Here is a 10,477-nt window from a genome sequence, read left to right as displayed (position 1 = left end):
ATTCTTGGCAAACAGCTTGGCTACAGTTCCTGTAAATTCCTTGGCTGTCTAGCATGAACTGTGCTCTTGAGATCTCCCTAGAGTGGCGCAATGATATTGAGGTCAGGAAACTGAGATGGTCACTCCAGAACCTTAACTTTGTTCTGCTGTTGCCAATGACAGGTCGACTTGGCCTTGTGTTTTTGATCGTTGTCATGTTGGAACGTCCAAGTACGTCCCATGCGCAGCTTCGGGGCTGATGAGTGAAAATTTGCCTCCAGTATTTGCAGATAAAGTGTTGCATTCATCTTTTCTTCAACTTTTACAAAGTGTCCTGTGTCTTTGTCACTCACACTTCCCCAAAACATTAGCGATCAACCTCCGTGCATTACATGCATTACACTGAACCTAATAGCCTGAAAAGTGCGGAGGACCGTGATCAACCACAAAATATGTAAACTAGCAACAAAAGTCCCCCGACACAGCGTAAAGAATCAATAATGTCTTCATTGAAAATACAAATTTTAAAATGTTTTAAGGAGATAAGAGCAAACTGAAAAACAGGATGGAAAGAAACATACATTGGACGGAACATGTATGATGACAGTATCCTGGGTATAAATACCACGTGTATTACATTCAAGATAAAGAATTTAATATCATCTGCTTGAGGCACAGTTCAATATTGCATATAGGTAAATACAGAATAAAGTGCATAGTGCTCATAGTCAAGAGTCTCAAGACAGATATACAATACTTAATACATCACACACATGTGTCTGGGAGTTCCTCTCTCCCTGATTGGCCTCAGGAAAAATGTGCAATATAATATACAGTTCAGACCAAAAGTTTGGACACACCTTCTCATTTAAAGATTTTTCTGTATTTTCATGACTATGAAAATTGTACATTCACACTGAAGGCATCAAAATTATGAATTAACACATGTGGAATTATATACTTAACAAAAAAGTGTGAAACAACAACTGAAATTATGTCTTATATTCTAGGTTCTTCAAAGTAGCCACCTTTTGCTTTGATGACTGCTTTGCACACTCTTGGCATTCTCTTGATGAACTTCAAGAGGTAGTCACCGGGAATGATCTTCCAACAATCTTGAAGGAGTTCCCAGAGATGCTTAGCACCTGTGTCCCTTTTGCCTTCACTCTGCGGTCCAGCTCACCCAAAACCATCTTGATTGGGTTCAGGTCTGGTGACTGTGGAGGCCAGGTCATCTGGCGTAGCACCCCATCACTCTCCTTCTTGGTCAGATAGCCCTTACACAGCCTGGAGGTGTGTTTGGGTCATTGTCCTGTTGAAAAATAAATGGAGGTCCAAATAAACGCAAACCGGATGGAATAGCATGCTGCTGCAAGATGCTGTGGTAGCCATGCTGGTTCAGTATGCCTTCAATTTTGAATAAATCCCCAACAGTGTCACCAGCAAAGCACCCCCACCATCACACCTCCTCCTCCATGATTCATGGTGGGAGCCAGGCATGTAGAGTCCATCCGTTCACATTTTCTGCGTCGCATAAAGACACGGTGGTTGGAACCAAAGATCTAAAATTTGCACTCCTCAGACCAAAGCACAGATTTCCACTGGTCTAATGTCCATTTGTTGTGTTCTTTAGCCCAAACAAGTATCTTCTGCTTGTTGCCTGTCCTTAGCAGTGGTTTCCTAGCAGCTATTTTACCATGAAGGCCTGCTGCACAAAGTCTCCTCTTAACAGTTGTTGTAGAGATGTGTCTGCTGCTAGAACTCTGTGTGGCATTGACCTGGTCTCTAATCTGAGCTGCTGTTAACTTGTGATTTCTGAGGCTGGTGACTCGGATAAACTTATCCTCAGAAGCAGAGGTGACTCTTGGTCTTCCTTTTTCCTGGAGTGGTTCTCATGTGAGCCAGTTTCTTAGTAGCGCTTGATGATTTTTGCCACTGCACTCGGGGACACTTTCAAAGTTTTCCCAATTTTTCGGACTGACTGACCTTCATTTCTTAAAGTAATGATGGCCACTCGTTTTTCTTTACTTAGCTGCTTTTTTCTTGCCATAATACAAATTCTAACAGTCTATTCAGTAGGACTATCAGCTGTGTATCCACCAGACTTCTGAACCACACAAATGATGGTCCCAACACCATTTATAAGGCAAGAAATCCCACTTATTAAACCTGACAGGGCACACCTGTGAAGTGAAAACCATTCCCGGTGACTGCCTCTTGAAGCTCATCAAGAGAATGCCAAGAGTGTGCAAAGCAGTCATCAAAACAGAAGGTGGCTACTTTGAAAAACCTTGAATATAAGACATAATTTCAGTTGTTTCACACTTTTTTGTTAACTATATAATTCCCATGTGTTAATTCATAGTTTTGATGCCTTCAGTGTGAATGTACAGTCTGTGTGTGGAGTCTTGATTACACACAGGTGGATTATATTTATCATCATTAGGCATTTAGGACAACATTGGATCATTCAGAGATCCACAATGAACTTCTGGAGTGAGTTTGCTGCACTGAAAGTAAAGGGGGCGAATAATATTGCACGCCCCACTTTTCAGTTTTTAAATTTCCACACAGGAAAGAAATATATCTTGGTACCGTGTTAGCCAGTAGATAGACACAAAAATTTAAAATAAGCAATAAATTTTGTTCAACTTCACAATTGTGTTCCACTTGTTGTTGATTCTTCACCAAAAATTTACGTTTGGTATCTTTATGTTTGAAGCATGATATGTGGTAAAAGGTTGAAAAGTTCCAGGGGGCCGAATACTTTCGCAAAGGCACTGTATCAATAGCCTGAGGGACCTCTTGTGGAAAACAACAAAATGATCCAAAATGATAAATGAAACTTTTTGTAAATTTTATTCAATGGTTTATAAACAGGATGAAGTAGATCAAGAAGAGAATGAACATTTTCTAAATACACTGACATTGCCTTCCATAAATGATTCAGACAGGGATACACTTAATGCTTTGACAAAGAAGAAGTGGTGGTTAGGACAATAAAGGTATTAAAAAATAACAAAGCCCCGGGCCCTGACGGACTCGCGTGTGAGTTCTATAAATTATTAAATGAAGATATTGCGTGAACCTTGGTAAAAGTGTTTTATCACACATTACATGAAAAGATTCTTCGGAAGTCAGGAAATATAGCATACATTAAGTTATTACATGGAAAATATACAGCTCTGGCTAAAATTAAGAGACCACTGCAAAATTTTCAATTTGTCTGATTTTTCTCTTAATAGATATATTTTTGAGTAAAATGTAAATAGTTCTTTTATTCTATAAACTACTGATAACATGTCTCCGAAGTTCCAAGTAATAAATTTTGTATTTATTTTCTGAAAATGAGAAATGGTCAAAATAACGAAAAAAAAAATGCATTGCTTGCAGACCTCAAATAATACAAAAAAAAGTTCATAATCATTTACAATACTAATGTTTTAACTCAGGAAGAGTTCAGAAATCAATATTTTGTGGAATAACCATGATTTTTAATCACAGCTTTCATTCGTCTTGACATGCTTTCCACCAGTCTTTCACACTGCTTTTTGGTGACCTTATGCCACTCCTGGTACAAAAATTTAAGCAGTTCTTCTTTGTTTGATGGCTTGTCATTATCCATCTTCTGTAACAACCCTGCCAGCTTCACTGCTTGGCCTTCCATTATCCACCTGCCTGTTACATCAACTCACTCAGTGCCATGCTGTGAGATCTGTCTGCTGCCGGTTCCATGCCATGTGCTCCATGGCCGCTTACTCTGTGTACACTTCCTGGCTGTGTGCATAGGCGGCGCCAGCAACTCCAGATTCTTATTGAGACTGTGTGCACCTTCCTAAGGTGTCCCTGGCCAATAGCCTAGAGGCCTCTGATACTTGAGGCATCCTCACCCTTTGGAGGATGCCTGAGCAAACTATTTCCCTCAGTTAGTGCAGCGCCCCAGAGTCCTGGTCATTGCAGTAATGTTCTTCCACCAGGGAGAGCGATGTTACGTCTGATGGCACCAAAGGAGTTCACCCTGCCAGGTATCACAGCCACACACACACTTCACACGCCGGTCCACCATGGGGAGCTAAGGGTTCTATGTACTAGGCCACTCCTCACAAAGGGTAAAACTGGTGGGTTGGTTAGGAAGTTAGGCAGTCTGAGAGAGTCGGAGGAAGGAGTGGAGAGGAGAGGAGCAGACTGGGCTCGGCCCAGGAAAAGGGAAAGAATGACACAGCTGCGCCTGCAACCCATGCGGCAGCCTCCTAAGAAAGAACATGAAAGGACGTGTGCCGTAGTGAGTGAGCACAGAAATCATAGCAACAGGAGTAAAACATCAGTGGGAGACCAGCCAGAAGCAGGCTGCCTTCATCTGAAGCGCAGATCCGGTGGCTGGAACACCGGGGAAGTAATAGACTCTACTCTTCAGAACTTCAGAGACCGGCAGGGCAGTCGATTTCAAGTTTGCTGTCCAACCTAAACACCTAAGCAGACAAGGTGGCAATGCGGAGGAGGTGCGACACTAGGGTTCCTATAAAATAGCCTCAGGCCACCACCGTCATACGGGTTATGTCCCATCCATCTGGGGGACAGAGAGAGAAGTAACAAGAGTGAGGACCTTATGGTAGCTAATGCAAGTAGGGACCTACTACGTTACTGTGTGCAAGGGGAAGGCTACTGATTTCCACCTGGATAAGGGGACTCGAATTGCTATCAGACCGGCCGGACCATGCCTACCCTGTTATCCGGCACTCTGGACTGTGGATGCTGAAGCCTTCAGTAAAGGTAAAGAGACTGCACCCATTGTGTCCTTGTTATTCACCGCGCCTTGCACCATCCACCATCACCATCTACACTTCTGGGAAGCCCTGGGGATATACTTCACCTGTGGAAAGGTATACCATCTAGCTGCCATTCCATCACCCCAGCGGACCCCTAAGCAGCGGTCACCCTAACTGAATACCACAGGTGGCGTCACGAACACTACCGTTATCTACAAACTCTACCCTTTATTGGGCGCCCCTCATAGGGCCATGGTCCGGGTCGGGCCACCGTGACATCCTCGCTGAGGGAACTGAAGGACCCGGTACCGAGTACCCCATTGCCCTTACGTGGATTCGATCCAAATCTAATAGTGCTGGATAACAGGGTAGGCAGGGTCCGGCCGGTCTGATAGCAATTCCAGAGTCCCCTTATCCAGGTGGAAATCAGTAGCCTTCCCCTTACGCACAGTAACGTTGTAGGTCCCTACTTGCATTAGCTACCATAAGGTCCTCACTAGGGTTGAGCGACTTTTACTTTTTTAGGATCAAGTCGGGTTTCGTGAAACCCGACTTTCTCAAAAGTCGGGTCGGGTGAAATCGGCCGATTAATGCGAAAAGTCGTGGATCAAATGAAACACGAAACCCAATGCAAGTCAATGGGGAATCAAAGTTGGCAGTGAGTGGAGGACAGGAAAACACCTACAGTGCCCATTTTTATGCCAAAAACATAAATTCTTATTTCTTAAGCTTGTCAATCTTAATTTACTTTAGAATAATAGTTAGGCATTGAAAACGGGGTCATTTGGCTAAAGTTGTGGGGGGTAGGGCTGGCTCAAGATTTTAGTGGGCCCAGGAAACGCGGACTACGTCACGTCGGTGGAGCAGGGAGAGGTAAGTATTGAAACTTTGCAAGTGCTGTGATCCCGAGCAAGCAGGGGGGGCCCACTCGTTCGCACTGGCACAGGGCCCCTCAAAGTACAGCGGTGTGTTTGACGGCGGGGCGCCTCCCACCGGCAGAGACACTTTTGCGTTCTATGAGGGGCCCTGTGCCAGTGACGTCGCCAACGAGTATGCCCCCCCACCTGATGAAGGAACCTGCACTTTCATCTGCACCTTCCTCTTTGTCCCCGTGTAAGGTGGTATAGTATGTGGGGAGGGGAACCTGACTTTCAGCATGGTCAGATTCTGGCTGTGTAGAGTGCAAGGGGAATGTAGTGGTCTGGGTCAATGTACTAGCAGACTCATGTAGCAGTGGCTGGCCAATGGGCAGAAGGAGGAGGAAACAGATATAGTCCCAAAGAATAAAGTAGGCTAAATGCAGTTCAAAATTGGTAACAGGACTAAACAGGCGGGATAGCTTTGTTCAGTGGCGAAAACTGTAATGAGTGGCAGACACAGTTAGTAGGCCCAAGTAATAAAGTGGGCCAAATGAAGTTCAAAATTGGTAACAGGAGTAAACAGGCGGCAGAGCTTTGTTCAGTGGAGAACAACAAGCAGCGGCAGACACTGTTAGTACACCCAACCAAACCAGTAGCCCAAATGCAGTGTAATATCTGATATAGCACGAAAGCCAGAAGATTGAAGCTCAGCTTTGTAAAGTGGAGGAGAACACCAAGCAGCCGCAGACACTGCTAGTAGGCCCAACCAAACAAGTAGGCCAAATGCAGTGTAATATTAGATATAGGCTGAAAGCCTGTAAATTTAAGATCACCTTTATTATGTGGAGAACACCAAGCTGCGGCTCACACCATTTGTAGGCCCAACCAAAGAAGTAGGCCAAATGCAGTTAAATATCTGGCACCGGATGAAAATTGAGGCTCAGCTTTGTTCAGTTGAGGACAATGTGAGGCAGACACACTTAGTAGGCCAGTTCAAAATGTGTTTGAGTAGTACACAGGCGGCATAGCTTCGTAAAGCGGAGGACAGTTGTAATGTGTGGCATGGTCAGACAGGCAGACAGAGGCCTAAAATAAAAAAAGTAGGCTAATGTCAGTTCAAAATGTGTGTTGAGTAGTACACAGGCGGCATAGCTTCGTAAAGCGGAGGACAGTTGTAATGTGTGGCACGGACAGGCAGGCAGACAGAGGTCTAAAATAAAAAAAGTAGGCTAATGTCAGTTCAAAATGTGTTTGACTAGTACACAGGCGGCATAGCTTCGTAAAGCGGAGCACAGTTGTAATGTGTGGCATGGTCAGACAGGCAGACAGAGGCCTAAAATAAAAAAGTAGGCTAATGTCAGTTCAAAATGTGTTTGAGTAGTACACAGGCGGCATAGCTTTGTTCAGCGGAGAAGAGTTTTAATGTGTGGCACGGACAGACAGGCAGACAGAGGCCTAAAATAAAAAAGTAGGCTAATGTCAGTTCAAAATGTGTGTTGAGTAGTACACAGGTGGCATAGCTTCGTAAAGCGGAGGACAGTTGTAATGTGTGGCAAGGACGACAGACAGGCAGACAGAGGCCTAAAATAAAAAAAAAGTAGGCTAAATGCGGTTCAAAACTGCAAGCAGGACTAACCCGGCGGCCTAGCTTGTTTCAGGGGGAGAGAGTTGTAATGTGTGGCGCAGACAGACAGACAGAGGCCTAAAATAAAAAAAGGTGGCAAAATGCGGTTCAAAACTGCTACCAGGACTAACCAGGAGGCCTAGCTTGTTTCAGGGGGGGAGAGTTGTAATGTGTGGCACAGACAGACAGACAGGCAGAGGCCTAAAATAAAAAAAGTTGGCAAAATGCGGTTCTAAACTGCTACCAGGACTAAACCGGCGGCCTAGCTTGTTTCGGGGGGGGGGGGGAGAGTTGTAATGTGTGGTGCAGGCAGACAGACAGACAGACAGGGCCTAAAATAAAAAAAGGTGGCAAAATGCGGTTCTAAACTGCTACCAGGACTAACCCGGCAGCCTAGCTTGTTTCAGGTGGAGAGAGTTGTAATGTGTGGCGCAGACAGACAGACAGAGGCCTAAAATAAAAATAGGTGTCAAAATGCGGTTCTAAACTGCTACCAGGACTAACCCAGCGGCCTAGCTTGTTTCAGGGGGGGAGAGTTGTAATGTGTGGCGCAGACAGACAGACAGACAGAGGCCTAAAATAAAAAAAGGTGGCAAAATGCAGTTCACAATTGGTAACAGGATTACTCAGGTGGCATAGCTTTGTTCAGCGGAGGACAACTGTTATAAGTGGCTGACAGTTAGTAGGCCTAAATACTACAGTTGGCTAAATGTCAGCCAATGAATTCGTCATAATAAACTGGTGGCATTGCGAGGTACAGGGGTGGGCTCCTATGCAGAGTTGCAGACAGTGGTAGTTGGCGCAAAGCATTAAGGGGTCTAAATGGAGGCCAGGGCCCCTGTATAATTTAACTATATATCATTCCAACAAACTTGTAATGGCAGTGCCATTTAAGGATTTAACAGCACAGACTACACAGTGGTGGGGCAGGTAAGTAGCAAGTGATAGAGCACAGTTCGAGCTGGGGGGGAACACTCTCTCGTGGGCGGCGGTACTGGCACAGGGCCCCTCATATTACGACGGTGTGTCTGACATTGGTTGTGCACCACCACCGTCAGAGACACTTCATTGTACTATGTGGGACCCTGTGCCAGTGCCGTTGCCCAAGAGTGGGAACACACACCTGTCCAGGCAAATGGCACTCGCACGGGTGCTTGCGCTAAGTTGTGACCACGGACCTGTGGGGGGAGTCAGCCCATTTAGGGAGGTATAAAAAGGGCCTATGGTGGACATTCGGCACCTGCAAATGGCGGAATTGGAGCAGTCAGTAAGAGGAGGCCAAATACAAGCAATTTTTCAGGCAAGCTACGTGTCTGCAGGTGAAGGTGGGGCAAAATAATTCGAAATCCATGATTGGTTCATTGTAATGAAGGTTAGATCATCAACATTTCGGGGAGCCAGACGTGTCCTTTTTTCGGTCAGTATCGAACCACTAAGCACTGAAGACTCTTTCTGAGAGCACACTAGCAGCTGGGCAAGAGAGCTCCTGTAATGCATATTCTGCCATTTCGGGCCAGGTGTCTAGTTTAGATGCCCAGTAATCAAAGGGGAATGACCTGTGAGGGAGAACATCGATAATGGCGGAAAAATAGTTGATTGCCATACTGGACAAATGCTGTCTGCTGTCACTTTGCATCGATGCAGCAGTACCTGTCGTGTCTGCGGTCATTGCGAAATCACTCCACAACCTGGTCATAAATCCCCTCTGTCCAACGCCACTTCGGCTTTGTGCACCTCTAACACCTCTGCCATGTTGCCCCCTACAGCTCGTGTGAGAACCATCAGCACCGCTGTGTGCTGGGAATGCCAGAACCAAACGGTCTACAAGAGTCGCTTGTATGGTAGCCGATATTTGCTCAAGGTTCTCATGTGGCATGATACTTTGTAATTTGCCTTTGTATCGTGGATCCAGGAGGCATGCTAACCAGTAATCGTCATCGGTCATCATTTTGATATTGCGGGGGTCCCGTTTTAGGATATGCAAGGCATACTCTGCCATGTGGGCCAAAGGTCCAGGTGTCAATTCACTGCTTGTGCTGGGTTGAGGAGCACTTTCTTGAAAATCTACATCACTTGTGGCCCGCAAAAACCCTGTACCTGACCTTGCAATGCCACTAGTTTCTATTTCCCCCTGTGAAGCATCCTCCTCCCATAAATATTCCGCCCCATCATCCTCCTTGTCCTCTTCGTCCGCCACCTCGTCCAGGAAAGTTCCCTGAACAGACAATGGCTGACTGTCATCAAGGCTTCCCTCCTCCTCGGCCGCAGACGCCTGCTCCTTGATGTGCGTCAAACTTTGCATCAGCAGATGCATTAGTGGGATGCTCATGCTTATGATGGCGTCGTCCGCACTGACCAGCCGTGTGCATTCCTCAAAACACTGAAGGACTTGACAGAGGTCTTGGAGCTTCGACCACTGCACCCCAGACATCGCCATGTCTGCTATCCAACTGCCTGCCCGTGTATGTGTATCCTCCCACAAATACATGACAGCACGCCTCTGTTTGCACAGCCTCTGAAGCATGTGCAGTGTGGAGTTCCACCTTGTTGCCACGTCGATTATTAGGCGGTGCTGGGGAAGATTCAGCGATCACTGATGGTTAAGCATACGGCTGAAGTGTACGGGCGACCGGCGGATGTGGGAGCAAAGTCTGCGCACCTACAGGAGCAGGGCTGGTAAATCTGGGTAATTCTTGAGGAAGCACTGCACCACCAGGTTCAACGTGTGAGCCAGGCAAGGTATGTGTTTCAGTTCTGAAAGGGCTATGGCAGCCATAAAATTCCTTCCGTTATCGCTTACTACCTTGCCTGCCTCAAGATGTACACTGCCCAGCCATGACTCAGTTTCTTGCTGCAAGTACTCGGCCAGTACTTCTGTGGTGTGTCTGTTGTCGCCCAAACACTTCATTTGCAGCACAGCCTGTTGACGCTTCCCACTAGCTGTTCCATAATGGGACACCACGGGTGCAACACTGACAGCTGCGGATGGAGTGGTCGTGCGACTGCGCTCTGTGGACGAGCTTTCGCTTCTGGAGGAGGAGGAGCAGACAGATTCTGCCCCTGCTAGTCACAGGGGTTATATAGTCCCCCTTTATAGCCCCTGTGATGCCGCAGAAAGCATGCCAATCACTGACATGCCCTTCTCTAAGATGGTGGGGACCGAAACCTATGTCATCACGCTGCCCACACTCTGCGTGCACCTTCATTGGCTGAGAAATGGCGCTTAAAGCGTCATACGAAACGCGACT

Source organism: Ranitomeya imitator, unplaced genomic scaffold, assembly GCF_032444005.1.
Source record: "Ranitomeya imitator isolate aRanImi1 unplaced genomic scaffold, aRanImi1.pri SCAFFOLD_644, whole genome shotgun sequence".
Classification (NCBI taxonomy): domain Eukaryota; kingdom Metazoa; phylum Chordata; class Amphibia; order Anura; family Dendrobatidae; genus Ranitomeya; species Ranitomeya imitator.
This window is presented reverse-complemented; position numbering follows the sequence as displayed.